We start from the raw sequence: 17,579 nt of genomic DNA on the forward strand, positions 1-17,579 counted from the left end.
TCTTAGTTATGTCGAACTGCAAAACAGCAGTATATTGCTCCTTATGAATTCCCAAAAGCACAATTATATTTGTTAAATGGAATATTACATATGTTTTATTTTTAACAGTGGGGAATATTGATATCAAAGTGACAAAAACTTTCAAATTTTATCTTTAAAGACCAAAGTTTTGTTTAACGCGACGTACTTGCATTGAGCCAATCAAATACTACATTTACTTAGTCACGATATCCGTATTCTAACAAGTGGCGTTGAGTACTTTAGAACTCGGTATACGTTTTAATATACATGTTAGTATCAATCTAAAGTTTCAGTTTAAAAAAAATACAGACACATTTTCATCGCAAAATTATGCCGACTTGCAAACATAATAAAAACCAACTGTACGTGGTCACTGATAGGGCATGTATGTATACAGTTACAAATATGGTCGGGTTAAACCAACGTCATTTTTAGGAAAAGAGCCGTTAATGTAATTTGGTAATTTTTTTAGGACCTGCTGCACGATATTGTTTCTGCTCCCTATCAAGCCGTTTATATTCGAGAAGATTTGGGTGGGGGTAGAACATTTTGCACAAATTTGCACTTTTAATTAAAACTCTAGACCGATTGTTATTACTTTTTAAAAATCAAAAATGGAGGAAGACACAAATTTGTTAACTCTTGACATGAATTTGAACCTGAACCTAAATACATTATTTCACATTTTTGTTTATTTATCTGAGCTCATGAAATATGTAAATATTTTGCATTTTAAAAGTTTCATCTAATAACCGTTTATATGTAACATTCAATAAATATGGGTAGTCCATTCTAGTGAATGTATTTTCTTGTTCTATGGTAAGGTAATATCTACAAAATTAGTGTTTTTAATTTATTGAATAATATCTCTTGAAACTTACGTCAGCAATGTCTCTACTAAAAATGCAACACGGAATAATGTTTAGACAGTACACATTTACCTTTATTACTAGTAGTCATTTTATTTCCTTCGTCGTTCTTTTTATAACTCTTTGAAGTCAATGAGATATTATTTTTTCGTCTTTATTTATGAATTAAAATTGTATGATAATTTCACCAAAAAAATACAATAAAACTATTATTCTTTTATTCATTTCATGTAATGTTTTACAGTTTATTTCTTCTCATGTTTTATCTAAATGACAAAGTCTTATACCATCTTTTGAAACTTTATTGATCACCTGCGTTTGATTTAGGGGAAATCGATATTCAATACTTCAAACGAATGATCAGTAAATACACTGTATTATTGATACACGGGGTAAAATTTTTAAGATATTAAGATGCAATCAATCCTACTTTGGACTAATTTGTTCTAGATCAGACGTCACAAGGAAAATTCCCGCTGTGTTGAAAATAGATCGTACCAAACGTTATAAATGTAAAATCTAGTTAATCATTTTTTAAGCAAGTTTAAAACTTTACCATCAAAATGTTTTCAATCCAATCCAATGGAAATAATGATTGATTGAAGTCACAATGTAATATAAAATCATCAGACTTTAGGGTATTGACATTTAGTTTTTAAGGGATACAACTTTTTTTATAGATACCAACTGGAAAATACATGTTTTCGTTGTAAATGATTTTTTTTTATCGATTTCAGGTCGGAATTTTGATTCAATGCTCTTCAATATTATCTGTTTTTATATGTATGTCGCTGGTGAGCCTTCTTTAGAGGAAACGCACGTCTGGTTTACAGAATTTTAATCCTGGTTTATGTGAAGAATTTTATTGAATAGAAATAAATCGGTGTCATCCTGGTTTGCCCACTTTTAATTACATGCATATGACAACATAGGCCTTTGCAAATGGTGGAATAAATAATATTTGGAGTCTCAAAAACTAGTTTGAAGTACTTGATAAATTGCATGTATATATTGGTGATTTTGAATCTGTTCAAAGTTTTGATTTTTCTAACTTATATACCACTTTTTCTCATATTCTTATTAAGAAATAAGTCACCTCCCTAATTAACTGGGCATTTAAAAAGTCAGAATGCGAGTACATATGTTCAAACTCTTTTAGGTCATTTTTCAAAAGCAATAAACAAAAGAACTATGTCAATTGGACATGATTTGAAACTATATATTCGCTTGAATGTTTACTTGATAACATTTTTATTCGCTTTTGGAGATTCCGTATATCGTCAAGTTATTTGAATTCCAATAGGGACTAACTGTGCACCACTTAATGCGGACCTGTTTTTGTATTGCTTTGAGTTACAATTTATGACTAAACTTAGCAAAAACTCATCGAAACAACATTTGATACAAAAAATTAACAAAACTTTTAGATATTTGGATGATATATTGGCTCTCAGTAATGACGACTTCAGTATGTATACTAAAGAAATTTATCCAGTTGTACTTACTTTAAATAAAGCTAATACTAACAACGACCACTTCCCTTTCCTCGATCTTGATATCTATATCATTTACGGGAAGCTTAATATAAAAAAATATAATAAAAGAGATGATTTTTCATTTCCTATCGTTAATTATCAATTTTTAGTATCGCTAGTGTATGTAACAACGTATTATATTTTATCGAGAGAAATTTATGTATTACTGAAAAATTAATACACCAGGGTTTTTGATTTCACAAACTATTTTAACCATTTACTAAATTTTATCATCGGTATAAGGACATCATTCGTAAATATAACTCAACATGCAGACATCTTATACGTTCAGGTATTTCACATCCAAACTGTTATGGTAATATTTTTTGCAAAGAACAAAAATGTCAGTATTCACCTCAAAAGATTACAAAAACTTTAAAGACTTATTAAGAAGGGATATAGTTACGATACTGTTGTCAAGATTGCATATTTTGGCTTTAATATTGATTCACTTATAGGGTCTTTGCATCGGACCTAACACATTTATTTAAAAACAGTTGTTGGCATGACACGGGTTATGTTCTTCTCATATAGTTTATGATAGTATGATCTAAACCCCTAACGGGAGCGATTGTTTCTGATATTCATATGATGAAGACATAATCTTTCAATCAGTTTAATTGAGGTCTGGAGCTGGTGTGTCAGTTAACTGCTAGTAGTCTGTTGTTCTTTATGTAGTATTTTCATTTTATTTATTTTCTTTTGTTACATCTTCTGACATCGGATTCGGCCTTTGCTTGAATTGAATTTTAATGTGCGTATTTGTTATGCGTTTACTTTTCTACATTGGTTAGAGGTATAAGAGGAGGGTTGAGATCTCATAAACATGTTTAACCCTGCCGCAATTTTGCGCCTGTCCCAAGTCAGGAGCCTCTATCCTTTGTTAGTCTTGTATGATTTTTTTATTTTTTTTATTGTGTATAATTCGGAGTTTAGTATGACGTCCATTATCAATGTACTAGTATACATATTTTTAAGGGGCCAGCTGAAGGACTTCTCCGGATGCGGGAGTTTCTCGCTACATTGAAGACCCGTTGTCTGCTCTATGGTCGGGTTGTTGTCGCTTTGACACATTCCCAATTTCCTTTCACAATTCTATAGGAGGAATTGTTGTTTTAACAATTATAGTTTTTTTCTGAATTGTAGTCATATTTTTATCTTTTATTTTACCTGTAACATTTAAAAAAAAGATATTGTTATTAACCCAAGGAAAAAGTGCATAAATATTCTATATTTTAAATTTTTTTGGCAGAAAAATTAATTAAATTTGACAAACAGAAAAAAAAAGAAATAAGAAAAAATGTGTACGAAATTGATGTTTTTTTTTACAAATTTTCAACAAATAATGTTATACATTCTGAAAAAAAAAACCCTTAAAAGTAAAATATTGAAACTAAAAATTAGAATAAATGTCATTTAAATTTCTTTTTATTTCTAAATTTCAATAAAAACACTGTTCTCAAATTTTACATGCCTTGCACAACATCATCGAGTTACTGAAGAAGACAAATGCACACATAGAATATAACATTATCCAGTAAGCTGGAGGAGAAGCCCGCTAACCAAAAAGACGACGATACATAGGTATTACTGTTATAGACACCAGAATTCGGTTACGTCAAAAGACAGTTACCAATAAGGACTTATTAACGTGATAGAACACTCAGACCCGACTTCCTATCTCCTACATTTTACTGAACAATTAAGTGAAATATTGTAATTTGTGACTTAGGAAATATAATATTTTGTGACTTTTGATGTAGATATAAAAGATTGCCTTTCTCAACTTTTTACATATAGTGCCCCTATTACTTATTTTACCATAGTGCTTTATTTATTTCCTTATGCAATGCATTTATAAAATTGATAAATTTATTAAATTACGTATGTTTGCAATAAAAGAGAACTTGTATTGGTGTATTTATATCATGAAAATCATTCAGAAGTTAATGAATTATAAAGACAATAACTGAATGTAATTGTTTTGTCATTGTGCATGTATGCTAAATGAATTGATTGTGATTTTATATTAAATTATAGAGATTTTATTTTGTCTTTTTAATTACTTTTCTATACAAATGAAAATGAAGTTAGAAAAATAAATAACTTAATATATAGAAAACACTAACAAACTATTATATACCTAAGGTGGAACAGACTATTCAATTGTATGCTCATTAATAGTTATCAAAGGTACCAGGATTATAATTCAGTACGCCAGACGCGCGTTTCGTCTTCATAAGACTCATCAGTGACGCTTAAATCAAAAATATTTATAAACCCAAACAAGTACAAAGTTGAAGAGCATTGAGGATCAAAAATTCCAAAAAGTTGTGCCAAATACGGCTAAGGTAATCTATGCCTGGGATAAGAAAATCCTTAGTTTTTCAAAAAGTTTATATAGTTTTATATACAGGAAATTTATAAAAATGACCACATTATTGATATTCATGTCAACACCGAAGTGTTGACTACTGGGCTGGTGATACCCTCGGGGACGAAACGTCCACTAGCAGTGGAATCGACCCAGTGGTGTAAATAGTTATCAAAGGTACCAGGATTATAATTCAGTACGCCAGACGCGCGTTTCGTCTACATAAGACTCATCATTGACGCTCAAAACAAAAATATTTATAAACCCAAACAAGTACAAAGTTGAAGAGCATTGAGGATCCCAAATTCCAAAAAGTTGTGCCAAATACGGCAAAGGTAATCTATGCCTGGGATAAGAAAATCCTTAGTTTTTCAAAAAGTTTATATAGTTTTATATACAGGAAATTTATAAAAATGACCACATTATTGATATTCATGTCAACACCGAAGTGTTGACTACTGGGCTGGTGATACCCTCGGGGACGAAACGTCCACCAGCAGTGGCATCGACCCAGTGGTGTAAACCTTTTGTCTTTTTTTTTAATTTTCTTATAGATAATTGGTAGAATTAAAAGTGGGCAAACCAGGAGAAAACCAAATAAATCTACCATCAGAACTCTGTATTTATTATGTACTTCAGTGACATAATGTTCATATTTTGAACGAACACAGTTTCACAGACTGTAACCGAACATGAAGAAAAACAATGATCATTCCGATGTTTTTTTTTCAACTGTGGAATTGTGATTTCTGTAAGGATACAAAGTCATTTTTAGAACATATTGCACATAGCGTTTTGAATTTTGTTACCACTTACAAACCATTAATATTGATAGAAAGGCATAGAACCAGAACAATGTTCAAAATTGTTTATCCTTTTTTTCATAGACTTCTGAGGAAGAGATTTCTAATATATGAAGTATTTGGCCTAACTACAATACGATTACCCCCTAATCTACTATCATATTTCATTATAGCATTGAAATTTATTCGTCCGTCATTTCAAACAAAGACTCATTTTCTAATCTCAGTTTGTCATCAGATACAACATAGTCAATGGCCACGATACTCTTTGTTTTCATAGACGGAGAAATTTTCATATCTCGTTGCGTCGGTTACATTCATACCATCATACATATTTATTCATCATCTTATACATCCAACTTATCTGAGACGAAGACCTGTAAATGCAAAAAACATAACAACCCTTTCTTTTGAATAGATCGCTGTACAATTATGTCCTTTTATAATAATGACAAAGATAAACTTACATGATAAACTATTTAGACAACTGGGCCAAAGAGACAATGCTATCCCCCTAATTTCAGGACAATAAAAATATAATGATTTCGGACATGTTCCTTATGTCGTTACTACATCACTTTCCTGTTCACGAATGTGACCTACCTAATTGGACTATTTACCGGGTTTGTGATAACATGATCAACACAACGTTGCCAAATGAGGAGCTGGGTCTGCTTACCCTTCCGGAGCACCTGAGATGAACCTTGTTTTTGGTGGGGTTCGTGTTGCTTAGTTTTCAGTTTTCTATGTTGTGTCTTGTGTTCTATAAGTTGTCTGTTTGTCTTTTCTTTTTTAGCCATGGCGTTTATTTTTCGATTTATGAATTTGACCATCCATCTGGTATCCTTTGCCCCTCTTTAAGTATTCAGTATATGTCCTTGGCATATTGCATTAACAAGAATAATCCTCTTATTTATACATTGGCTCATTATGACACCCACTAAAACACTATGACACTTTACAGTTTATTCGGTATGGATGCAACATGAAAGATCAACGTTTGAATCAACCATGTTTACAACTCGAATTCCGTAACAATCCATGTTATCATGTTATCATTATCCTCATCTACAACACAGGTAAAATAGCTACGGATGTTTTACGTCCGTAAAAAATCCGTAATACGTCCGTATTATACGGTACGTCTACGGACGAATAGTACCACGGACGTAAAACGTCCGTTGCTTTTCATCCGTAAAACGTCTGTTAAACGTCCGTAATACGGATATTTAGGACCACGTCCGTCATACGGACGTTAAGTACCACGACCGTAATACGGATGTTTTGTACCACGGACGTATAACGTCTATTATTATTATGCATTATAATATATTGTATATTATAGTATATAATACACTTATTGTAGAATATATAACACACTTATTATAGTATATAGTATAGTTTGATTTGTATGTAACAGTTGCATTGTATTGCTGAGACTTTTGATGGAACTGTCAATGACAAAATGCTTTTCTTTATTTTAAGGTGATGATACTTTTTATCTACATTTCCTTATAGTATCCTAGTGTTCTATCTACAATTTGTTTCTGGTGCAATACAAATACAAGGATTTTGACATAGAACTTTCTGTCATACAGTACGCCACTTGTTGTTTAACAAGTTGAATATTGATGATAACTCTGATTTAAAATCTTTTTAAACATTCTACATGAATATTCAAGAGTAAATCAACAATAATCAGAAGTATTTCAGTGCTGGTCTTTGGTTCATACTTTGCTTTCATGTATTAACTTGATAAAATGAGGCTCTTTAGTTTCTCAATTTGTCATGTCCAAACCTTTTCACAACACACTTTATAGTTGAGTTTTTTCATTGTTGGAGGACATATGGTGACCTATAGTTGCTCACATCATGTGAACTCTGTTTGATATTTTTCTCATTGGCAATTCAACCAAATTTCCTTACTTTTATAGGATCTTTTTTAAATTATTTATCAAGAGTAATTGATCTCCAGAGTATAAATTGAGAATACTGAAATGTTTCCTTTTTACAGTTTTGAATGTATCCTTTTTCTTCAAACTTTCTTAAAACAAACAATCTTCTTCAAAGTTCAAAATTTTATTTCCAAGGATTTTTATTCACATTCTAATTTCTTTACTTTCCAAGTCTATGAATGTCAAAATAAATGTCTTCTTTTAAATTTAAATGTTCTATTTTTTGTAAAACTCCCAAGTTTGTGAGGTCTTCCATGTCCTGTATTCATGGTACATGTATTGGTTATTCTTCACCATATTCACTGTGGATGGTATCTGAAATTAAATATTCATAAAAATATATAAAATCTAACTTCCATGAAGTAATGTTATAATAATTAATAGTGTAATACACTTAAGAGGTCACAAACAGCCTACAACATATATGCCTATTGCAAAATGTTAGTTTAGCATGTTAAAATAAGTTGTTTTGCCAAGTGCAGAGATAGGAGTGCTGAGGTAAAACCCTGAACAGTTGGGGAAAAAATGGACAAAATATTAGCACTTGATACAGGTCAGACTTTTGATTGTAACTAAATATTTGACAAATAATAGGTTTCTCTGACAAAGAATAAATATGATAAACGGAGACAAAGAACTTTAATTAGATATCTGATTTGAATTTATATCCATTTTTTTGCTTTTGTGCACTACACTATGCTGTTGCAAATTGACCTCCCCCCTAATAATATTGGAACATTTTTTAATTTTATTTTCAATATCGTATGATGATGTGATTTTTGGGGGTTGTGTAAAAGCTGCTGTCATGTCCATGTTTATTGTACTTTTTGTTGTAAGGTTGCTGTCAAACAAATGTAAGCCTTTCCTTTTAAGAAATCTTAAAAGAAAGTTGTGTGTGTACTCACTGTCTCATATACCAATGTGCAGAAACAGTATCAATAGATTACTCAAACAATGGGCAAATGATGGAGGAATTATGATTAAACTACCATAAACCTAACTAGGAAGAGCTTTTATTAAATACAAGCTGTAGGTTGAACAAGTATTTACAAAATTGTGAAAGCATGTTAAGCATACATCTCATAGGTAACCTGTGCCTCAACAAGACCTAAGAGTGCACGTGTTGACCATGTATTTTATGTTTAAAATCTTTAAAATACAGGTAAAGTTACTAAAAGTATTACAAAAATGCTTGCTATCACTGAATGGTAAAGATTGTTTTAATTTATCAGTTGGTAGTAAAAAGTGAATATACATTGTATATTGTATAAAACAAAGATTTAAGTTGATTCAACTACTATTCTGGACGAAGAAAGATAACACCAATTAAAAAATGTCTTGTTATTGCACAATATTGTGCAATTAGATATTTCTTGCTATTGTGCAATACTGTGCAATTGAAAAGACTTGCAGTATTGTGCAATAGAAGATTTCTTGCTATTGCACAATACTGTGCAATGGAAAATTTCTTGCTATTGCACAATACTTCAAATTATAATTTTAGATCCTGATTTGGACCAACTTGAAAACTGCAGGGCCTATAATCAAAAATAAAAGTACATGTTTGGATTCAGCATATCAAAGAACCCCAAGAATTCAATTTTTGTTAAAATCAAACTAAGTTTAATTTTGGACCCTTTAGACTTTAATGTAGACCAATTTGAAAACAGGACCAAAAATTAAGAATCTACATACACAGTTAGATTTGGCATATCAAAGAACCCCATTTATTTATTTTTTTATGATATCAAACAAAGTTTGATTTTGGACCCCGATTTGGACCAACATGAAAACTGGGCCAATAATCAAAAATCTAAGTACATTTTTAGATTCAGCATATCAAAAAACCCCAAGGATTCAATTTTTGTCAAAATCAAACTAAGTTTAATTTTGGACCCTTTGGACCTTAATGTAGACCAATTTAAAAACGGGATCAAAAATTAAAAATCTACATACACAGTTAGATTCGGCATATCAAAGAATCCCAATTATTCAATTTTTATGAAATCAAACAAAGTTTAATTTTGGACCCTTTGGGCCCCTTACACCTAAACTGTTATGTCCAAAACTCCAAAAAATCAATACCAACCTTCATTTTATGGTCATAAACCTTGTGTTTAAATTTCATAGATTTCTATTCACTTATACTAAAGTTATGGTGGGAAAACCCAAGAAAAATGCTTATTTGGACCCCTTTTTGGCCCCTAATTCCTAAACTGTTAGAACCAAAACTCCCAAAATCAATCCCAACCTTTCTTTTGTGGTCATAAACCTTGTGTCAAAATTTCATAGATTTCTATTTACTTTTACTAAAGTTACTGTGCAAAAAACAAGAAAATGCAAATTGGGCCCTTTTTGGCCCCTAATTCCTAAAATATTGGGATCAAAACTCCCAAAATCAATCCCAACCTTCCTTTTGTGGTCATAAACCTTGTGATAAAATTTCATAGATTTCTATTGACTTTTACTAAAGTTAGAGTGCGAAAACTAAAAGTATTTGGACGACGACGACGCCAACGTGATAGCAATATACGACGAAAATTTTTAAAATTTTGCGGTCGTATAATAACTGACTAAAAGGTTAAATGACTTCAAGGCCAGATCTTCTACCTTCTAAAATATAAAACTTTATACAAATCGTTAACATCACCACCAAGAATAGAAATACTTATGGCTATGTTTTGACAAAAAATGAAAGTGTGAAATAGCATTATATTATATCATGTATATATATAATAATGTCCATTGGTCTTTTAAATGACACATTGAGGATCATACCTCATCTCTTTATATTTAGACAATTTACGTATAGTGTCTTGAAATATGAAATTTATTTGTATGAGGCATAGAAACGGGAAAATGCGAGGTTCTACCGAGCATTTTCCCGTTTTGTGCCGAATACAAATAAATTTCATATATCAAGACACTATACCTATATTCATGATATTGTCTTTCTACTGAAATTAAGGAATTAGAAAGGGAAAATGAACTTAATTAATAACATTTGATATACATGGTATATAAATATCCAATGTGAAGACATAAAAGTTTAAATTGATAAAAGTTTGACCATTGTTACTTTACGTTGTCATGGTTGTGACGTAGGTCTGGAAAGGAGGCGGGGCTTATAGGTTAGTTGAGGTCATTGACGTATAAAGCTAACGTTTATACATGTAGCTTTATCTGTATAGTAAAATAGCTGATTGCAGTATAATTATTGGTTGAGTCTGGTTCATTGAAAAAGCGTGAAGGGTTTATCCATTTACATAATCTAATTCAATAAATTGCTATATGTTTGCAAATTTATTCTGTTAGTTAATGCAAAATCATTAATTGGTTGATTTTTTTCCTTATTTTAACTTCCAGTGGCAAATATTTTAAAGTTTTCTAAATGATTATCAACGTTAACTTATCAATACGTCTGACTAGGAAAGTTTGTAATTTAAATGCTATGATAGTCTGAATTTCTGACATCTCAAGTGTGTGTGTATGGAGCAGTAGGAGGGGAGCAGAGTAAGGCTTGATGCATGCATTGAATCAGAAAGTGAGAAAAATAACTAACAGTGTACATGTACAGTTTTAGGAAGATAACATCAAAGTATCTAAATTAACTGCAATTCTACAGATGAACTTACTTTGATATCAGTTCTGTTTTGCAGGACTTTCACACCTACATGACATACATGTTCACCAGTGATATCAATCCTTGTCAATACTGTCCTTTCCTTTCATTTGGTAACAAGCTAAAATTGTATATATATATAAATTAATCAAGAAGTCCAGACAAAAACTACATGTAGTATGAACTGATGCTCTGACTTAATTTCAGAGAGATCCATACACTTAAACACAAGTAATTGTCATGATTGTTTGAAAACTAGAAACATGCTTCTTTTTGGCCCTTTTTTGAACACTAATTCCTACATATTATAGGCAATAAATCAAAACTTAATCCCAGCCTCTCCTTTGTTATATGGTACATTGTGGTACAATTTCAGAGAGATCCATACAATTACACATAAGTTATTGTCTTGAAACTAGAGAAATGCTTGTTTTGACCCCTTTTTGGCCCTCAATTCCTAAACTTTGGCCCCATAACCCCTTAAATGAGTCCAAACCTTCTACTTGTGGTTTTAAACATTGCGGTATGATTTCAGAGCAATTGAAATACTTCTACATAAGTTATTATACTGAAAGTAGAAAATGCTTAATTGGGCCCCTTTTGAGCCCCTAAATCCTAATCGGTTGGGACCATCATCCCCAAAATCAATCCCAACCTTCCTTTTGAGGTATTGAACCTTCTGAAAAAGTTTCATGAAGATCCTTAAACTAAAGTTATTATCCGTAAACCTGTGTGTCTTCAGACAATGATGACGCAGATGACATCATACCATTATATGATCCCAAAAATATTTTGGGGTCGTATAAATAAGTACTGTAGAACTTAATTTTCAATTACAAATCAAGTACTGTAAAATAAAGGAACTTAATATTATGATAATTTTAAAGTAACTAAATGGTACTACTACTAAATATTTCCAGTACTACATATTTTTGGTTCAGATATAGTACGTACCAATGCAAAAGTAGCTGTGTAACCAATTTCAAGTTCTTTGACTACATTTATTCAGAAACCTATAATATGTCAAATATTTATTTACAATCCAAATTCAGACCTGTATCAAGAAATTAGAAACTTGTCAACATTGAAGTTAAGCACTAAGGAGAATTATTGCATAGAAATATAATATTTCCAACAGCATGCAATAAATTCTAATATTTCACTGACCCAGTGCAATAAATCTTCAAAATTATTGCATGAATATTGGAAAAAATTGTCCCTTGTAGAACATAAATCATTTTTTTTGGCACTTGCAAGCTCGTGCAATATAAAATTCTAATCAGGACAATTTTCATGCAATAACCCTATTTTATTATTACAATTGCACAATATTAATTACTTTACCATTATAACTTATTTCTTGCTTTCCTTAAACTGACCTCATCATCAATCTCAACAAATTGTTTATGGTTTTGTAAAAAAAATAATTTCTCACTTCTAACTGTTAACATGGATAATTTTCAAACTTGCCCACAATAAGAATCAAAACTTGGAACTCTATGACTTAAAATTTTAAAACAAATCTTGGAAACTTCATGTACATGATTTACCACATTTGAAAAGAGAACAAAATTTATATCAAATAAAGTCGTCATTTTTAATATAGACATACCTCTCCTCACAAAATTATTCATTGACTACTGCTCCTCTGTGCTCATATGCACATAAATCAATTCGATTATCTATGAATCCACTATATAATCTAGACAGCAATGACCCAAATGAATTCTGTCCTGTTGATTAGCTTCTCCTACTTCTCAAAGTACTTGTACGTGTACATCCATTGAAAATGCTAAAAGAAATAATGTTTAATGAAATAAAGACTTTATAATATCTGCCAAAATTGCATTTAATATTTGATCTAGCAAAATTGGCTGATATTAGTTTTGATCTTTTAAGCTATACCAACAAACTTTCCCTGAAAAAAATGATAGATCTTCTTAACCTGGTGAACATTTTAACCTGAGGTCAGATTTGCTCTGAATGCAATTGTTTCAGTGATACGTGTGTATTTATATAAGCCAACCAGATGCTCCGCAGGGTAAGCTTTATACAACCGCAGAGGTTGAACCCTGAATGGCTAGGTCAAGTATGGACACACCATTCAAGCTGGATTCAGCTCTAAATTTGGATTGTGACTAAATAGTTGACGACACAGCATACAATGTAGGTTTCTGAAACAGGATGAATGTGGTCTAATGAACTTAATAAAAAAAAATTGCCTTTGAGCAATTCACTATGCTGTTGAATATTATAATCCTCTTAAAAAAATGTTTGAAGAAATTTTCTTTTTATTTATGAAATCTGAAATGAGAAAAATTGACCAGCCCCCAATTAAAGGATGTGGGTTTGACACCACAAACTACTAGTCTAGCCCCACCACAACCTTTTGAATGGGTCTGTCCCATGTTCAGAAGCCTTTTAGTGTAATTCAGTGGTTCCATTTGTCTTTCGTTGCTGTTTATCATATTTTGTTTTTTTGTTCTGCATTTTTTATATTTTGCATTGTATAAATCATGATCAGTCTTTTCTTCAAAAGCAAAAAAAAATCATTTCTCCTATGTTCTATTTTAGCCATAGGAGCTATGTTTCTTGACATACAAGGAAATGAAATATAAAATTTATACTAGATGCTTTAAAACTTTTAGCAATGGCGACCATGTTTGTTGAACATTCAGTTAAAGTTTGGAAGTATTTGGCCTAGTAGTTTCAGAGGAGAAGATTCTTGAAATAGTTTACAACGACGACGACGGACGCCAAGTGATGGCATAAGCTCACTTAAGGGCCAGGTGAGCTAAAAAAGTGAATTTACACTTTTAAAAATTCTTCTATTTTCTCATTCACTATCACCACTTTTTTGTATTTTCATATAAACATTACGTACATGTAAAGCAGACCTTTCACCTTCTCAAGGAGTCCACTTCCTATGTACTTTGTACACGAGGGCCCAAACAGCATGATTTCGAGTCAGCTAAAAAAAAAGTCCAAATAGATTACATTGGATTATGATACAGTAAATAAATACATAAATTACATAATAATTTAATAATAAATATGAATCTCCAATCATGGTTTAAGAAATAACACATCATTTTAAATCAATAGATATCATTCATGTATATATTAAATTTGTATTTTTTATTTTTGTATCAGTGTTTTCTAATTTCTGGGTAGTATATAGGTGTCCAAATAAGTGTGACATCTTGAAAGACTATTATTTTTTTCTTTGACGCTTTTAATAGATTAAGCATATTGAAGAACCCCAATTTTTTTTTATATCAAACAAAGTTTAATTTTTTACACTTTGGACCTTAATGTAGACCAATTTGAAAACATGACAATACTGTGCAATTGAATATTTCTTGCTATTGCGCAATACTGTGCAATTGAAAATTTCTTGCTATTTTTCAATTTAGTATAACTAGATATTTCTTATTATTGCGCAATACTGTGCAATTGAAGATTTCTTGATATTGCGCACTACTGTGCAATTGAAAATTTCTTGCTATTGCACAATCATGACGATACTGTGCAATTAAAGATTTATTGCTATTGCACAATACTGAATATAATAATTTTGGACCCTGATTTGAACCAATTTTTGTGAAAATCAAGCTAAAGTTTAAATTTGGACCCTTTCAATAGGACCAAAAATTAAGAATCTGTATACACCGTTAGATTTGGTATATCAAAGAACCCTAATAATTCATTTTTTAATGAAATCAAACAAAGTTTAATTTTGGACCCTTTTGGACCCTAATTAATTGGGAACTCTCAAAATCAATCCAAATCTTCCTTTTGTGGTCATAATCCTTTTTTTTAAATTTCATTGATTTATATTAACTTATACTAAAGTTTATATTGTGCAAACACCAAGGAAATGCTTATTTTGGGATCTGTTTTTTTTACCCCTAGTTCCTAAACTGTTGGGACTAAAGCTCCCAAAATCCATCCCAACCTTCTTTTGTGGTCATAGACCAAATGTTAAAATTTCATAGATTTCTGTTTACTTGTACTTTAGTTACTGTGTGAAAACATAGGAAAATGCTTATATGGGCCTTTTTGGCCCCTAATTCCAAAACTGTTGAGACCAAAACACCCAAAAACATCCCAACCTTCCTTTTATGGTCATGAACCTTGTGTTTATATTTGAAAGATTTCTATTTACTTTTACTTAAGTTAGAGTGTGAAAACCAAATGTCTTTGGACGACAACGACCACGCCAACGTAATACCAATATCCGATAAATAAATTTCAAGTATTCACTGTCTTCTGATTGGTTAAAAGTATAAGTTTTATTTTCAATGTTGTCAATTTTTATGGCGACACGCCCACTCCTACGTTGTGTATTCATACATCAACATGTGTGTGTGTGTGTGTGTGTTGCTCTTGTTAATATAAATAATATAAAAAGTTCAATGAGCTAATATCTGAAGATGTTTAGAAAAAAAACTTGGTATAATGGTTTGTTGCTGAATGACGGAATTTCAAACAAGGGTAAAACTAAATATGCTAAATGCCCCCCCCCCCCCCCCCCCCCCCCCAACTAAGTTGCGGGGGCCATAAAAATACTGATATATGGCGACTGTGTAAAAGCCTTTCAAGAAGTCGTAATTATTTGGACTATGTAGTCTACATAAGTACAAATTTATGTAAATAAAGGCAAGTTTGCAGACCTTTATTCTTTTATATATTATATCAAGGATTTGTATATGTATACTATACAAATATTCATTTTGATTTTACCCAAGTTGGGCAAGGCTATTCTTAGAAGGAGTATATATTTTTACAGATTAAACCCTTTTTATAAGTGGAGCAATTTAAAAGCAGGGCGTGTTGGTAATAAGTAAGCCACCACTTGACTTTTATGGGGTGGGGCTACAATAAAAATATAATCCTGTGTTTTTTTTAAAATTGAAATATCTGTCCTGTCAGTTAATTTTTCAATATTTTTAAAATTTGAAATATCTGTCCTGTCAGTTAATTTTTCAATATTTTCGTTCCTGGTTTATTATACAAGTAAGTCTTTACATTAATTTTAGTTTTTTTATAACTTGTACAGAAATCCAGTCCCGCATATTTTTCAAATAACATCTAAGCACCCCCCTTTCCAATAAAACTAACTTGCATGATAGCTTAACCAACAAGTGTGGGAACATTTATAGAAAGGGTTGCTAAAAAAACTAGGCCCTTTTGGCAGTGGGTCAGGTTAGACGAAATCACCAATTGTTTTTCCATGGCCTATTAAAGAAGAAGAGCTACGTTTCCGCAGTTATGTCAGCTGACTTTGACTGATTTTCGGGTTTGCATGCGATGAAATTTATAAAGTCAAATGGTTTTTTCGTGAATAGTACACCACTAGCATCTTCTTAAATATGTGCATGATAATATTTACCTTTCGTTGTGCTTTCCAAGTACAAAATAGTGGGTATGTATTACATCAAAAAGAAACACAACTTTCTTGTTTGTGTGCGTTTCGTTTACCGCTTTCTTCCAGTTAATCGACAAGCTATCCATTTCAATTTATCTGTTTACAATAACTTTTTGACCCAACAGTTTTGAAAAACAAGAGGTCATCGTATTATCTATTGGACTACTATATTTCTTTCCATTCTTTTCAACTGTAAAACATGAATTCAGCAGCAGACGAGCGTCCATGGATGAGTTGCGTCATAGTGTAAAAAACGGCAACGATGATATTTCCGGGTTTTCGTATTCCACTTGCCAAGCTTTCATATATATGTCATATATATATTTACGATCATTTACGATCAATATTTTTTACACATGGAAATAAGTATTTCACACACTTCAGGAGACAACATGTCAAGAAGAACTTGCAACAGTCAAATCGAAATATATTTTTAGCACATGCTATTCATATTACAGTAATGAGTTATAAGTAAGACATGACAATAATTTGGTGATGTAGGTGCTTCATAATCCAAATATTTCAGTCATTATACATGACAAACATGTACTTCACTCACTTTGATCACTAAATTAACAAGTTTTGTTTTAATCAGCTTAGTAGTTTGAGAGAAATTAAGTATAAATTAAAGCGAAATCTAGAGCGATTTTTGCAAAATTTTGTCAAAAATAAAACCAAAGCATGCCGTATCATGAAAGAATATATAGTGTAGAGTACTGATAAATTCTCCAATAAATGATTATTATATTCATCTTAGAATCTGCATACAAACAGTTGAATATTGAATACAAAATGATTTTTATATGATGAACACCACTAAAGTAACTTTTTGTTTTCATTACAAGATCTCTTTGGGCCACGGTCCTTTATACCTCTAACTCCTGCATTTTTTTTAATTTTAGGCTAATAAATCAAACTTTTGAGGCTACATGTTCACTTATCATTCATTTAAGTGCAATTGAAAGTTTA

General features: G+C 31.2%; 1 long non-coding RNA gene across 2 annotated transcripts; it reads right to left on the minus strand.

Annotated features, from left to right (window-relative positions):
* Nucleotides 1–7,702: 7,702 nt before the first annotated feature.
* On the minus strand, nt 7,703–16,743 carry LOC134705477 (uncharacterized). Of its 2 annotated transcripts, XR_010105578.1 has the most exons (6): nt 16,575–16,743; nt 14,064–14,150; nt 12,792–12,971; nt 12,134–12,192; nt 11,193–11,300; nt 7,703–7,872 (listed from the first exon to the last, which is right to left on the minus strand). It is a non-coding gene; the product is annotated as an uncharacterized LOC134705477 (long non-coding RNA). The 2 variants fall into 2 exon arrangements; XR_010105577.1 differs by lacking the exon at nt 12,134–12,192.
* Between the last annotated feature and the right edge of the window lie 836 nt (nt 16,744–17,579).

This window comes from Mytilus trossulus, chromosome 2, assembly GCF_036588685.1.
Source record: "Mytilus trossulus isolate FHL-02 chromosome 2, PNRI_Mtr1.1.1.hap1, whole genome shotgun sequence".
NCBI lineage: Eukaryota > Metazoa > Mollusca > Bivalvia > Mytilida > Mytilidae > Mytilus > Mytilus trossulus.